The sequence below is a fragment of the Balaenoptera musculus genome, chromosome 2 (genome assembly GCF_009873245.2).
Source record: "Balaenoptera musculus isolate JJ_BM4_2016_0621 chromosome 2, mBalMus1.pri.v3, whole genome shotgun sequence".
In the NCBI taxonomy this organism is placed as follows: Eukaryota; Metazoa; Chordata; class Mammalia; order Artiodactyla; family Balaenopteridae; genus Balaenoptera; species Balaenoptera musculus.
Genome location: NC_045786.1, coordinates 6571221 through 6587938, shown reverse-complemented (window position 1 = coordinate 6587938; position 16718 = coordinate 6571221). Strand labels below are relative to the sequence as shown.

The 16718-nt window shown below is 40.9% G+C and overlaps 1 protein-coding gene across 1 annotated transcript in view; it reads right to left on the bottom strand.

The window, feature by feature from the left end:
* Positions 1–16718, bottom strand: part of ITGA8 (integrin subunit alpha 8) — a 182768-nt gene that overhangs the window by 105124 nt on the left and 60926 nt on the right. The window lies entirely within an intron of this gene.

Sequence of the window (16718 nt, the reverse complement as noted above, 5' to 3'; positions counted from 1 at the left end):
CAACTAGAGAAAGCCCTCACACAGAAACGAAGACCCAACACAGCCAAAAATAAAAATAAATAAATAAATTAATTAATTTAAAAAAAAACCTTGAGGGACTTTAAAAGTTTGCTAAGTGTTATGGACTGAATTGTATCCCCCCATCCCCCAAAATTTGATGTTGAAGTCTTCATCTCTGGGACCTCAGAATGTGACTCTATTTAGACAAACGGTCTTTAAAGAGGTAAGGTAAATGAGGTCATTAGGGTGGGACCTAATTTCATCTGGCTGGTGTCCTGTAAGAAGAGGAAATTTGGATACAGACACACACAGAAGGAAGACCACGTGCAGACACAGAAAGTAGATGGCCGTCTACAAACCAAGGAGAGAGGCCTCAGAAGAAACCAACCCTGCCCACATCTTGAACTTGAACTGGCAGCCTCCAGAAATGTGAGGAAATACATTTCTGTTGTTTGGGCCACCCAGTGTGTGGTACTTTGTTACGGCAGCCCTAGAAAATGGATACAGTAAGATACAAATTTATAGAGTTGCAAGGGAGGGAGCAGAGGAAGAAAAGAAGGTGTGGGCAGTGGTTCCCTATCCTGGGGACCCTCGTTCAGCAACTTGTGATTGAACACCCATCATGAGCCAAGTCCTGTCCCAGATGCCAAGGATTCAACGGTGAGCAAACCAACACATTCCCTGCCCTTCAAGCATTGATAGCCTATCAGTCATCTCTCCAAGAGGGCTTGTTAAAGATGCAGGCCAGCACCCACTAAATCTGAGTCCCTGGGTGCGACCTACTTCCCCTGCATCATTTATATCTGATGGGAATAAGTATATTAGATCCTTCTCTGCTGCACATTTGAGAAGAGGAAATAGTATAAGCTTCTGCAGCTGGTGTAGAGGAGCTGTCAGGGACAGAAAGAAAAGGAAGCCGGAGACGAGAGGGGCTGAGCATCCCCCCAAATGAGCTTCACCTACATCACAATTTAGCCTGAAGGCTGGCCAGACCCCACGCTTTCTGTTGTACCCTCATGCTCTCATGAATTTCCATTAGGGCTGGGAGTTTCTAGGAAATTGGCTATTACTAATATCATCCCAGGAAAATGCCAGCAAGAAAATACAAGATGATGGCCATACATAGAAAGAAGAGCGTCACAGGAACAGTGTTTGCTGATAAGAAGTACTAAAGAGGATTTTGCTGCTGGGTTAGTTATTCTGAAAATCTCTCCCCCTCGTCTCTTAGGAAGCTCTAGGCATGTTACCTGAGTCATCGCCTTAAGGCACAGGGCTAAGTCTGGTGCAAAGCATTAGAGCATCTGGATCTCAGCATTTGAGTTTCTTTCAGGTCCCTCTCACCTCCATTTAGTGGGTGAGGTTAAGAAATAACATATATTGACTGCTTAGAGTTCTTCACAGTTTGCAAATCGCTTTCATAACAATCCTGAGCAGTGGGAAGCTAAGGTTCAGAGACGTAAGTGGTATATCCAAGGTGACAGAGCTGAAACTGATGGGTGAAGAAACGAGAATATGGGCCCCCTGACTCCCAGTTTGGTGCTGTTTCTATCAAGCTGGCTGCTGGTTCTCTTAGTCTAGCAGTTTGGCATTTAAATGCCCAGTGAATACAGAACAAAGGTCAAGGGTTCTGCTTGTCGAGAATGAGTGCACCACCTTGAGTGGAGCCTCCTGTGATCCCAGGAGAGGAAGTCCAGGTTTATTTAAAAGAGCATCGTCGTCTCAACTTCCATGTCTATTCTTTTTTAAAAATTTATTTTATTGACGTATAGTTGATTTACAATGTTGTATTAATTTCTACTGTACAGCAAAGTGATTCAATGATATATATATATATATATATATATATATATATATATATACATATATACACACACACACACATTCTTTTTCATATTCTTTTCCATTATGGTTTATCACAGGATATTGAATATAGTTCCCTGTACTATACAGTAGGACCTTGTTTATCCATCCTCTATATACTAGTTTGCATCTGCTTATCCCAAACTCCCAATCCATCCCTCCCTCACCCCCCTCCCCCTTGGCAGCCACAAGTCTGTTCTCTATGTCTGTGGTTCTGTTTCTGTTTCGTAGATAAGTTCATTTGTGTCGTATTTTAGCTTCCACCTATAAGTGATATCATACGGTACTCATCTTTCTCTTTCTGTCCAGGTCTATTCTTATTCTACACAAGAATAAGATAATTTGTTGGACTTAAGTAGAGTTCGAAGATAGTGGCCAGGCAGAGAAAGGAGGGAAAGAGTTCGTATACCAAGGTGTGTGGCTGTGAGGAAATTGGTTTATTCATTCATTCATTCTCATTCATTCATTCAACAAGCATTTACTAGCCACCTCCAGTGCCAGCCACTGCTTGGGACACTAGAGTTCCATATGAGCAAAATTAAATCCATTGCTTGCCCTCCACTAATAAAGTGTCCAGTCTCGAGGGGTGAAAGATGCATTTATCAAATAACCACAAAAAAATGTGTCATTTCAATCTGAGAGAAGTGTTTTTAGAGGAAGGACAACAGTCAGGAAAGGCTTCCTGAGGAAGTGACATTTGAACTGGGCTCCTAAGTGGGAAGTGAACTCCCGGGAAGATGTCCAGGATGTGCAAAGACAGAAGGGATGCTTCAAGCAAATTACACTCAACTTTGAAATCGTATATTCATCAATTAAAAATGACTTATATGAAGAACACGCCCCAGGAGCTCAGAAGTAAAGGAGAGCTTCTAAGTACAGGGGAACTAACTCCCACTCACCAGCGCCCACCCACCCATAAAAGGAGCCATGGCCAGCCAGAGAGTTTTAACTGTACACTTACAACTAAGATCAAGGATAAATGATATCCTGTCATATTTACTGTTTCCTTGGGTTTCAGAAAGAAGCCAGCTTCTACAATTGAATGTTTGGAAGGTAGTTAGTTCAGATTTAAACTGTCAGACTTATGGTTTCTGGCCTAGCATGTAAAAAGCTTGGAAGTCGCCACTCCATCCAAGCAAGTAGAAAGCTGAACATGCTGAAAAATCAACCACTCTTCTTAGATCCACACGAGCGGTGAGATCCCAGGGCAATCTGCTGCCTCCACATTGGAGAGACAGACAGGCACGTGCAGAGACTCACAGCTTCTCAGAGCAGCAACTCCACAGGAACCAGAGTGGGGCAGGGAAACCCGGACTCTACTGGTGAATTGCAGGAGGCTCAGTGTGGACAACTCTGAAAGTTAAACCCCTCCAGGGATCCAGTCATGAGGGGTGCAGGTAGGGGTACACTTTCGTTAGGCTTTTCTCCTGGATCTCTACCAGGTTCTCCCAGGGAACATCAAAGAACAATTTCCTAGTACTTCTGGCAAGGGGAGGGGAGAAGAAATCAACTTGAAACACACCAGAGCACTCGTTCATCTTAAGGTCTACCCTCAGGAGAAGCTAGTCATCCAGAGCCTGACCTGCTGGGGTAGGAAAAAGAGTCTAACCTGGGGGAAGGGAAATACCCAACCTCAACCCATTCTAGCCATCCCGTCTCAACGAAGAAGCACGTGTGAAGGTCACAGTCCAGAAGCATAGGCTCGCTAAAAGACTGAGACCTAATCACACCCCATAAAACACTCCTCCCCTCCCAATTCCTCACCAACATCTACTGCCATATTAACTAAAGGCCTATTTACAGCAGTTCCTTTTACCCAGTGTATCATGCCCAGCTATCAAAAAAAAAAAAATGACAAAACATACTAAAAAGCAATGTACATAGTTGAAAGAGACAGAGCAAGCATCAGAACCAGATTAAGATATGGCAGGAACATTGGAATTATCAGACCGGGAATTTAAAACAACTATGATGAATATGCTAAGGCGTCTACTGGATAAAGTATTCAAGAATAGAAGCATGTAAGAAAGGGAGGTTAATGTAAGAAGAGAGATGGAAATTCTAAGAAAGAACCAAAAAAGAAATGATAAAGATAAACAGTATTGTAACAGATATTAAGAACTGTCTTTGATGGTTTATTAGTAAACTGGATAAGACTGAGGAAAGAATCTCTGAGCTTGAGGATATCTCAATAGAAACCTCTAAAACTGGCAAGCAAAGAGACAAAAAGACTGAAAAAAAAAAGGAATGGAATAGTCAAGAATTGTGGGACAATTATAAAAGGTATCACGTATGTGTAATGGTAATACCAGAAGAGGAAGAAAGAGAGAAAGAAACAGAAGAAATATTTGAAAGAGTAATGACTGAGGATTTCCCCAAATTCGTGTCAGTCACCAAACCACAGATCTAGGAAGCTCAGAGAACATCAAGAAAGATAAATGCCCCCCAAAACTACACATTGGCATATCACTTTCAAACTACAAAAAAATCAAACATAAAGAAAGAACTCCTGAAAGAAGCTGGGGCAAGAAAGCATCTTATCTATAGAGGAGCAAAGATAAAAATTACATGTGACTTCTTCCCAGAAACCATGCAAGCAAGAAGAGAGTAGAGTGAAATATTTAAAGCGTTGAGAGAAAAAAACCCCACCAACCTAGAATTCTTTACCCTATGAAATTATCCTTCAAAATCGAAGGAGAAACAAACACTTTCTCAAACAAAAATTTAGGAACTTATTGACAATAGGCCTGCCTTGCAAGAAATGTTAAAAAGAAGTTCTTTAGAGAGAAGGAAAATCATATAGGTCAGAAACTCAGATCTACCTAAAGAGAGAAAGAGTACTTAGGAAGGAAAAAGTGAGGGTAAAGTTAAAACTTTTATTTTTCTTGTCCTTAATCTAACATGTAAGAGTTAGATGGGATCTCTTGAGAAGTGTGTACAATGGCCCCCAAACTGTCTGCCTGAAAGATGGGAGGCTGGATGCTTACCCAACGGTTCTCATCCCTCAAACAGCAGTTGAAGGTGGCCCTGAGGCTCTTTATCCCCAAACACCTCCAGGCTGCACTGGGATCACTGCTACACTCACCTGGTTCAGTGCATTATTCTTACCTAGGACACTTTAATGGCTTTTGACCTCAAGTTTCTTTTCTATTACAGCTCATTCTAGCCATTGCTAAAGACTGAAGTACTTAAAGTGTCATTTTTCAAGATAAGACATATTATCTTTTTCTGTTAGTTTCCTAATAAAGTACCAATTATTTGACATGCTATTCAAGGCCCTTTATTATCTGGCCCAAATCTTACTTTTGTTGACTCTCTCCATTTTTGCTCCCATCACTTTGGACCAAATCACTTCCAAAATTGCCTTTTCTTATTTTTAAGTTTTTGCTCATGCTCTGTTCCTCTTCTGGAATGCCTTCTCCATATCACCACTTAACAATCATACCTATATCTTAAGACTCTACTTAACCAATACTTCCCCCACGAAGCTTTGAACACCTTAGCCGGAAGTACTTTCTCTTTTAAACTCGTTCATTATAGTATTTTAACCTTCTTAACACTCTTCTCACATGCTATCTTGTATTAGTTAATTGTTGGATACTTTGTCTCCATGACTGCATTGTTTCTTAAGGGCACGGATTATGTCAAAATAGTATAAACGTGTCATTTATAACTAATATCTAATGATTGCCACTAGGTGCTATTCACAATGCTAACTGCTTTATATATATTTTCTAACTTAACATCCACAACACCTCTTTATTATTTATTCATGTAATTTTCATTGGAGTAGAGTTGCTTTACAATGTTGTGTTTGTTTCTGCTGTACAGCAAAGTGAATCAGCTATACGAACACATATATCCCCAATTTTTTGGGTTTCCTTCCCAATTTAGGTCACCAAAGAGCATTGAGTAGAGTTCCCTGTGCTATACAGTAGGTTCTCATTAGTTCTCTATTTTTCACATGGTAGCGCAACACCCCTTTAAAGGGGGAACTATTAATAGGCAGTGTTATATCCATTTTACCAATGACGACTAGAGCTTGAGGAAGTTCAGTAACTTGTCAGGGTTACACAGTCAGCCAATATCACAGCTAGAATTTAAACTCAGGCACATGAGAGCAGGATCTTTGTCAAATTCAGTCAAAACCTAGAAGAGCGCCAGGCACATGAAAGGCACCCGGTAAGTATCTGTTGAGTAAGTTAATAAATTGTATTTCCAAAGCACAGTCTTCTTGAATATCATATAACCAGTAAATATTCTACTATTATCATCTTTAAAAAATGGAGAAAATTGGTAGTTGTTCTCAACATTAGCTGAATAATATTAATGTTGCCCAAATACCTGTTGTTGACAAGTGAAATGCGAAAATGCTAACTTACAAAATACAGGTTGAAAAATAAAAATGTAATTTGTTGATTTCAAGTAATAAACATGGTTTGAAATGTAATATAGTGTATGGGAATATGGCAATCTATAGAATTCAGTGCTTTGCAAGTCTTATCTTGACACCCTAGCAGCCATGAGTGCACCTAGTATCCAGATCTTGGTTTCTAAATACAATCCTTCAGTAAAAGGAACTAGAGCCCTTTGAAGAATGGTTGATTCCAGGGCTGGGGCAGGGCGAATACAAAATGAGCTTGCAGTATCTTGCGGTGTCAGAAGGTAAGGAATATGCTCATAAAAGGATAGGGAATGGTGAAAAAACACAGGAACCAAATGGCAGGAATTCCCAATGGCCAAATATAGGACAATTTAAGCAACAAAGATAAATAAATATGGATTATAAATAAATAAATATGGATTATAGCCCATAAAATAAAACATACACAAGTCCACAAAGATATAAAAAATAGAATAAATAAGTAAATAAGTAAATAAGTAAACAGGTAGAAGAGACATCTTTTTCTTATATTAGAACTGAAATTAATAAGTGTAGAAGGAATGATGGAAATAGAAAATCACAATGACGCAGTAATAATGGTTGTAGGCGAGAATCACCAATGGGTGCTAAGATTAGTGGGCAAAAGTATGATGAGAAATAGAATGTTTACATAGTGTTGTGGTATCTCTCCAAAGATAATTATTATGCAAAGGGGAAAGTAGTAACTTTACAGTGGGAAACCCGGCTGATAGACATCACTGCAAGCAAGTGATCAGAGTGTAAAAGGACCACAGACATCATCTTCTGCTGTGATACACTGGGAAGGGCATAGCATTTGTGTGGTACTTTTGCCAAAAATACATAACCTCAATCTAATCATGAGCAAACATCAGGCAAACCTAAATTCAGAGACATTCTTCAGAATGTCTCACCATACTCTTCAAAAGTGTCCAAGTGGTGACAGCACAGAAGGATCAAGTGGTCGCAGATTGGAGGAGACTGAGGAGATATGACAGCCAAATGCAGTGTGGGATCCTGGGTGGGATTCTGGACTAGAAAAAGAGCACTAGTGGAACAAATGGGGAAATCCTATTAGAATTTCGAATAGGTCTGTAGATTAGTCAATAGCCAATTTACTATGGCTATACAAGATGTTAATATTAAGAGAGACTGGGTGAAGGGTTTACAGGACTCTCTGTACTAACTTTTCAACTTCTCTGCCAGTTAAAAATTATTTTCAAGAAAAAGTTAAGGAGAAATCTTGTATGGTATTATTAAATCCTGTTTTTTTTTCAAAGATGGAGCCTTAATAATCTACCCAGTATTACAGAAATCTGGGAGGCAGTAAGTCTAGATCTTGGATTATAGAATCAGAGTTTAGAGTTTTAAAAGCCCCTTGGAGGGCTTCCCTGGTGGCGCAGTGGTTGAGAATCTGCCTGCCAATGCAGGGGACACGGGTTCGAGCCCTGGTCTGGGAGGATCCCACATGCCGCGGAGCAACTAGGCCCGTGAGCCACAACTACTGAGCCTGCGCGTCTGGAGCCTGTGCTCCGCAACAAGAGAGGCGGCGATAGTGAGAGGCCCGCGCACCGCGATGAAGAGTGGCCCCCGCTTGCCGCAACTAGAGAAAGCCCTCGCACAGAAACGAAGACCCAACACAGCCATAAATAAATTAATTAATTAATTAAAAGAAAAAAAAAACAACTTTAAAAAAAAAGCCCCTTGGAGAAGCATTCCGTACATCCACATCACTTTCAGGTGAGGAAAGCAAGGCCCAGGGAGGCTGAGTTACTAAAGTTTTGGTTCTAGAACTCAAGTCTTTGATCTATGCATTCATTTTTACTTCTACTTTACAACACTGCTGGATTCAAGTCCAAGAACTCTTTCAGTTGATTTAATTAATTCAATTTAATCTAACTTCATAAGATATTTTTACAAGAAATATAATATTCTAATGTCTAATGTGTTTATAATGAAATTATGAAAATCTTGCTCAAGAAGAACAATGTTTTGCTTTTCATAAAACCTTGAGTAGCACTTTGAGAAGTAAAAATAAACTTTGACTGTAAGATTTGAACTTAGTTCAACTAAACTTCAAATCAGTTTCAAGGAGCTCAGGGTTTGATTAAAATGCATTATTCTCTTTGGTTAAAGCCACCCTTTGATTTCTTCTTGCGTGTAGGTTCTCTCTTGCTTGGTTGTTTGCTTATACACACACACACACACACACACACACACACACACAGCACATTCATTAAAACATGATAGGTCACTTTATGTCATTTGGTATAATTGTCTGAGATGGCTTCATGATATAATCATCGCCTAATAGGGGCCATAGCAAGACAATGATAGTCTTGGCATTCAGCCCATGTTTTCCTCCAGTTTTTATTGCCTGTTAAGATTTCTATTCCTCAACAAAACCTGCACTTACCCCCCTCCACCCTGCAATGTCTGGGCTATGCATTTAACAGATGGCCTTGTTATACAATCAACTTAATGGGATTAGACTAGATCATTGCATTTTAGAGATTCTTCCTTATCACAGCTGTTTCTACTCTGAAATGCTATCACTCAAATAATGCATGCAAGATACTCCTCTGGTCAACCCTAGTTTTCCAAAAAGCACCAATACAGAAACCTGAACACATCTGTATTTTTTTCTTTTAGAAAAAGAGAATTTGGGTGCCAGAAATGAAAGTACTTATGCCTGCTATTTATGTATGTGTGTGACGACAATACTTACTGGAAAAAGTCTAAAAAATTACTGAGTGGTTAAGCTAGATGTTAGGAAAATTACTCCAAATATTATTTCTAGGGTAGAACCTCTGTGTCTCTAGAGCTGAAACTCCCCGTGTTGGTCCATTAAACTCTACTTTTCTCGGGTACGCGGGACCAAACTTCCAGAGTCATCTTCACCATCACTGCTCCCCACTCCTACCTCCTCCACGTTCCATTAGAGCCAGTCATTACCAAGCATTGCCTATTTCGTATTTACATGATTTCCTCAGTTCCTTCCTCTTTAGCTGCCATCGTCATCACCCTAGTTTGGCCCCAGTTGATATGAAACGAAATATCCTTAAATGGCTACACGGCTGAGGGAAAAGAGTATTTTCCATCTTTGGTACCCAGCGGATCACAGTAGTGAGATACGGGGGAAGTCCCTTATGCCTCATCTCCCACTTAGGGGCAGAAGTAGGGTGGGCTGAGTGGTGGGATTACATCATAGCAGGGCAGCAACCTCATACGAGCAGAAGCTTCTAGTGAGGGTCCAGAAACAGGAATCTGATGGGTGGTTCTCAACCTGGCAGGTCCCAGTAGTTATGTTCTCATCCTCATATTCCTATTTGGCAGGGGCAGGGGAAGCAAAGGTAGCAGTGTAAATTAAGATTGGGGACCATGGACATTGAATAAGCAAAAGAAAATAATATCAACTAGTGTAATAATATCAACTAAGAAAAAGAATACCTCCAAAATATAGTCTCGTTTTAAGACTTGATTGAAGAGCTACCATTTATTAAACTGTGCTCTATACAATCTCATATTAAACCCTCACCTCATTTCATATTAGATAAACAATCTCATTTCATCTTTATACCAACATATTATTATTTGAATTTACCGATAAGGAAATTGCAGTTCAGAGAGGTTAAGGAATTTTCTTACTCTTATACAGCTAGAAAGCAGTGGAGTCAAGTTTTAAACCTGCGCCGTCCATCTCCAGAATCCTGGAATGCAGCTTTTCAACATCTTACGTGGCCCAGCATGTCTGGGAAGTAAAGTAGCTTTGATTCCGTTTATGTTAGTCAAACAGGTTTTCTTTCCTATTCTAAGCCATTTTACAGCATTTTGTAAAAATCCTCTCCCAGCCTAGAAAGTGCTAGTACACACAGTCCAGTGAAGTCAGTATTATTTGCCCCATAATACCAGATAAGGAATTGGAAGCTCAGAGAAATCAATTAACGTGTCCACTGCCACACAGCTTATCAGTGACAGATGGGAATCTGAACCCGGGCAGTCTGATTTCCCTTCCCCTTCACAGCCACTCTGCCAGCTTTAATATGGTTATATTGATATTGGTTTGATGTTTCCCAAAAAGAAGTAGTGTGTCGTCCAAATTTACCCTATATACTCTCCTGCTGTGTGTGTACACACACACACACACATACATATAAGTGTGAGTGTACATAGGAGAGAGATTCAGAAATAATATTCCAAGGAATATGAACTATATTTATCTTCTATGCAGTGGCTGGCATGCTTTGGTCTCTTACTTCTCAGGAGTAACACTGGCTATAATTGCAATAGTGTTAGCAATATAATTGGCCTCATGCCTGCTTCTTGCCAGCATTCTTTTTTTTTGCTAAGACAAGAAGACTAAGTGTCTGGTCCTGCCCAAATACAGAACATCTGTAACTGGCAGAACACATCATGTGACAAAGGGTAAATGTCCATCAAACCACCTCTGCATGTCTGTGCTTTTGATTATTTCAAGGTCCTGAGTGATCTGATTTCTAGTCAGTCTGGGGGGATGAAACAACTGTAATTCACAATTAATATATGTATCAAACATCACGGTCAACCTTAGTCTTTCTCCCTGTGAAAGGCAGCAGGCTTGTGTCAAGAACACGTAAAGAGGGCCTTCCCTGGTGGCGCAGTGGTTGAGAATCTGCCTGCCAATGCAGGGGACACGGGTTCGAGCCCTGGTCTGGGAAGATCCCACATGCCGCGGAACAACTAGGCCCGTGAGCCGCAATTACTGAGCCTGCGCGTCTGGAGCCTGTGCTCCGCAACAAGAGGGGCCGCGATAGTGAGAGGCCCGCGCACCGTGATGAAGAGTGGCCCCCACTTGCCGCAACTAGAGAAAGCCCTCGCACAGAAACGAAGACCCAACAAGCCATAAATAAATAAATAAATTAAAAAAAAAAAAGAACATGTAAAGAGTACATCCTGCTGTCTAACGAATGGGGCAATGTGTGTGCCCCGCCGTTATCATAGGTAGGTTTCACAGCAGCCTGCCCAGAAATGGGTCAGTGGCAGGCAGTGTGGACCAGAGGAAGCACCTAAAATGAGGGAAAATTGTTCACCTCAGGAATGGGAAAAACAACCCCATCAAAAGCCATCACTTTGGATAAGCACACTTTTTCAGGTGTGTTCCACTCCATAACACCTACGAGTGGTTGGACACATTTCAATTCAGAATTTCAAATCTGTTATTGGCTTTTGCATTTGTTTTCTCCTGAATTCTGCAGGTGACCAGGTAGATAAAGTGACAAGGTTTGAAATTTTGTTTCTGTTCTATTTAGAATGGAGGACCTGGAACAGGGCCACCGAGAGCCCACACCATGCCTGTGTGTGAATTTAAAGGTGCCTCTGCTCATCCCAAGGGAAGGGAACCACTTGGTAAGTGCACCTGCCCCCTACCTGCCCGTGGTGGGACACAACCTGTACATCATTGGCTGCAGCCCGGGTCACGAAATAAGCTCCGGTTCTGGAAGTATGTCAGGGGCTGTGCAGGTGCCTGTATATGGAGCTTACAGAGATTGCACATTTTCCTCAGCTAATTCATTTAATTAGGACCAAATAATTACAAAATTTCTAAAGTCCAACAATATTTTTTTCATGATGTACTTTTAAAATTTACAAGCATAATGTTCAGCAACCATGCTTGAATTTTTTCAAGCGTTACATTATTATATTCCAAAATAAGTCTTGCATTTAAAGACAAACATTACAATGCTCATACTTTGTTATAATTCTCTGTCTTTCTCACCTAGAATATTAACTCTGGGAAGGCAGTGACTGTGTCTACCTTGTCACAGCACAGTGTCTAGCACACAGTAAATACTACCACATATTTTTTAAATGAAGGGGGGAATTTCTTATTTTTCTTTTAGACCTGGAAAATAAAGGGACAAATATAAAATTTCTGATGAGCAGTTTAAAAATCATTTTTATTCCTTCATTTAAAAATAAAATTTTTTCTTTTCAAGTACTTTCTTCACTTCTTGCTACAATGCTTATTTCCTAGGGCCATTTTGTTTAGTTTGATAGGGGAGTCATCATGGGTATCTCTTGGGATACCTGCACAATCCACAAGTCAACTCCGACTTTCTTTGGAAAACGTCACTCACCCTTTGCGTCGGAGCCTATAAGCTTTCCTCCCCTGGGACTTAGGACTGAGATAAATTATATACAGTCTCTTTGTGAGCGAGTACAACTGCAAGGTGCAAGTGCTGGCGCTGAAACAGCACCGTGTGCTCAGAGAAATACAGTCTGCTGGCAGAGAAAAGCAGATGCGTAGAGAGAGAGACCAGAAAAAGAAAGAAAGTCCTGACAGTCTTAGATGCCAGTCACTCCCTTCCAAGGTCTGGCAGAATCCCTGTCCTTAGGTTCCCTTGAGTTACTTCTGTAGCCTTCATGTAAATAGTAGCTCCTTTTATGGCTTAAGCCAGGTTAAGTGGGTCAATTCCTAACAAATGTGATAATATATTTTGAATGAAAAGTAAGTGAGGCATTGTTTTCAGTGCAAAGATAACTTCCAGGAAATGTAGAGCAGTGCAAGAAAAATTGAATAGTTTCAATGGGGCTTCCTTAACATCGCCAGATGAGGCAACAGCAGGTGGTATGCCCTAGCATCACCACACAGAGGCAATCTGGAGAGAAGAGCTTCAGGTTGGTTTGACGGCCGGGCGAAGAATAAATGAAATGCCAGAGCTCAGCTAATAGGTTCTTGCCAAAAGAGAACTTTGCACATCTGTCTGCTGTGAGCATGGGAACCAGGCAAAAGGACTCTAGGGCAGTGTTTCTCAAAGTAGGGTCCTGGGTAAAAATACAAACCCCTGAACCCCATTCCAAACCTGGGAAATCAAAATATCTGAGGGGGTGCCATGCATTCAGCCTTTATTAATAGGCACAATGGGCAACTGGTATGCACACTGTCTCAGAGCTTTCTACTCAGGATGTGGTGTGAAGACCAGCAGGGATGGTGTCACCAGGGAACTTCCTGGAAATTAGGGGTCTTTCCCACCCACCTGACCTACAGAATCATGATCTGCATTTGAACAAGATGACCAGGTGATCGAGATGTTCATTAAAGTGGGGGAAACCTTGCTCGAGATCATTAGTTCCCTGCTTGGTTGTACACTGGAACGACCCAGGTCACTTAAACACATTACTGTGGTCTGAGTTTTACCCCCCAGAGAGTCTGAATTAACTGGTTTGGAGGGTGACCTGAGCATAAGCACTTTTAAAAGTTCCCCTAAATTATTCTAATGTGTAACCAAGATTGAGAACCATTGCTTAACAGGGATGACTAGATACCTCCTAGAAGAAGGCATTCAATTTGTTGAATGGATTTTGAAACTCATGGACGGGACCATAGTCTGAAGACAGATTTCTTTTGATTTGAAGGAGCAGGACCCCAGAGGGAAAGAAAATTGTATTTCTTTTTAAGTTCCAGAAAGAGCTGGTTTGGAAAATCATAAGAGAGACCACAGAGGAGGAGAACTCCGAGTTTACAAAATGAACTATGGATTCTAGAAAGCATGCCACCCAGTAACCTTTGGGGGAAAAGAAGGCTTTTGCTACTTCTTAAGAAAAACCCAAGAAGACTGCAACCCTCTTAGGTGCTGGAGTAACAGATGCCTAGGTGGAAAATTAGCAATGGCTAAAGGAATAATCTAGGATAAGCCTAAAGGCATCTCAGAGACCTGAAGACCCCAACCTGCGAGTCCCAACCGTAGCACAGAAGCATTTGCTGAGAGTGAACCAGAAGAGGCCAAGATAGAACAAGGAGGACCCAGGACACATGGAACTTTTGAGCAGTGGCCATTACGCAGACCATTGCATTAATCACCGAAGCTTGAGCAACATGTCAAAGACCATGAGAGACTGAGCTATCCTTCAGCCAGAGGCCAACAAGTACAGATGACGTGCTTGGTCCAGGCACCCCTTTCTCCGTCCCTGGACAAAAGGCCCCCCCTTTGCTACTCCATTCCTTGGGAGAGTTGCTGCAGAGGGAGGAAAGAGAGAGTCTTGAATCCAAATGAATACTTACCCAAGTGACATTAAATCTGAATCTAGAAGTGACTGCAAGATTGAGGTTTTCCACCATAGGAGGAATGGAGGCTTGAGAGCTAAATGGGATTCGCTTATAGAAAAATGAGGAAAGTTCCATGTCTAATTCCTGAATTATGCCTGCAAATTTCAAATCTGCTACACTAGCTAGTAGGATCTAGTCACCTGCCCATAAGGCAGTTTTCCTCACATTAAGTCCCTGGGACTTGGTATCAAGATAAAAAGGTTTCTTTGAATGGCATTCTTTTTGCAAGAAAATGAGGATGAGGGGAAATGTTACACGATCATGAAGCACAAGATATCTATATCTGAGAGGCAGAACTGGGACCAGAACTCAGGTCTACTATCTAAAATGTACTGATGAACTCTGAAAGCCTCAAGGCTATCTTGAGGTTAAGAAATCAACTAAGCGTCATTAATGGTCCTGTCTTAGTAAAGAGCATTTACTTTACAGACAGATGGATACACTGCATTAACGTCATTCCTTACTGTAAAGTGAATCAGCCTCAGTGGATAAAGTTATTGACTAGTGAATGGTCTCAAATGGCCATTTTCTGATTGTTAAGAAGGGATGAAAAAGATGTAGTTAAGAGATGACCAATCACTGACATTGTACTTACTTCCTCTGTTCTCTGTCTCACTCCTTTACCCCCCTCCCTGGAGGGAATATTCTTTGAGAGAAAAGTTGTTTCATGTTTCTCTCCTTCCTGGCCCTTATTTAGAAGACTTCAAAGGAAATCACTGGACTTGACTATGTGATTGATACATCCTATATTTCCCTCACCTTGTGGAAGGCACGGCCATTCTCTGTCAGTTCCCTGGTACTAAGGGAAGACTATGAAGGGCATAAGGAATAGCAATAACTTTCTAAAATAACTGTTTCTCAGGACTTCCCTGGTGGCACAGTGGTTGGGAATCCATCTGCCAATGCAGGGGACACAGGTTCGATCCCTGGTCCGGGAAGATCCCACATGCTGCGGAGCAACTAAGCCCGTGTGCCACAACTACTGAGCCTGTGCTCTACAGCCTGCGAGCCACAACTACTGAGCCCACGCGCCACAACTACTGAAGGCCACGTGCCTAGAGCCTGTGCTCTGCAACAAGAGAAGCCACCGCAATGAGAAGCCAGTGCACCACAAAGAAGAGTAGCCCCTGCTCGCCTCAACTAGAGAAAGCCCGTGCAGCAACGAAGACCCAACGCAGCCAAAAATTTAAAAAATAAATTTAAAAAGTAAAATAAAATAACTGTTTCTCTAAAATTGTGACCCAGGAATTGAATTTCATTAATCATCCTGACATAGTTTGGGAAGAAATCACATAGGGGATCTAATTTTTGGATTATTTAAAAGTGAATATATTATGTATGAGACTCCCCTCCCCAAAAGAAAACCTAACCAATCATTGATTAGGCTAGTATAATATAACCTAAGAAAATGAATTTCACTAGATGCTCTTGCAATTGCTACAAGGAGGACCCATTCATATACAATACAATTCTAAATCCGCTTTGAGCCCACTACAACATCTATGTTAGTGCCATTGAAAATTCCTGGCAAATTTATAAGAATATGTTGCAGTATCCTTTCTGCCTAATCCTGGAGGGGAAGAGAAAGTCAAAGGACTGAAATTAGTGATGTATATTTAGGCAGTCAGCTTACTGGAATGCTGCCCCAAACCAGCAAATGCTCTACATATGGAAAATACTCAATTAGGGGAGGGGTGATGGAAAGAGACAAGGTCTCAATAAATGGTTGAAGCTGTCAATGAACTATTAATGATTTCTAACTATTTCTTGAAACCATCTTAAAATAACCAACATAAAAGGGAAAATTGAACCATAAAACCAAGAAGTCTAATGTTGTCTGCTAACAACCCCGATTATTGAAACAATCCTTTAAGACAAATCTATATTTTCATACAGCGTACATAAAACATGAATTATCTCACTGGGCTGTATGGATCTCCACTGAATCCTCACTGTGAATTAAGCAATCAAGAATTGGTAATTATCTGTATCATGAACCAGTTCTTTTTGCTTTGCTTTAAAAGTCATTTTATCTTCGGAAAACCCCCAAACGTGGCTGGAAAATATTTATGTTCCAAAACCATGAGCTTATGACAGAAGTGCTGAGGTTCATAAGTCAATTCATAGGAGCTGTGAACTCAACAGGGAATTATGGGGTTAAAATTAATTGCTCTGAAAAGTTATCTGATGCAGGCTGTCATTGTCAATGGAGACCAGATTACTAAGGAGTTTCAAATTACAAACTTTGGTTGCAAAGTTGATAAGTTTTATGTCCAATGTAGTTTTTTAAAAGCCATCTTGCTTTTTTAACTTCATCTCTTGACAGGAAAAGGAGTGTTTGTTTTGTCTGTCTTCAGAGTCTCATGAAAG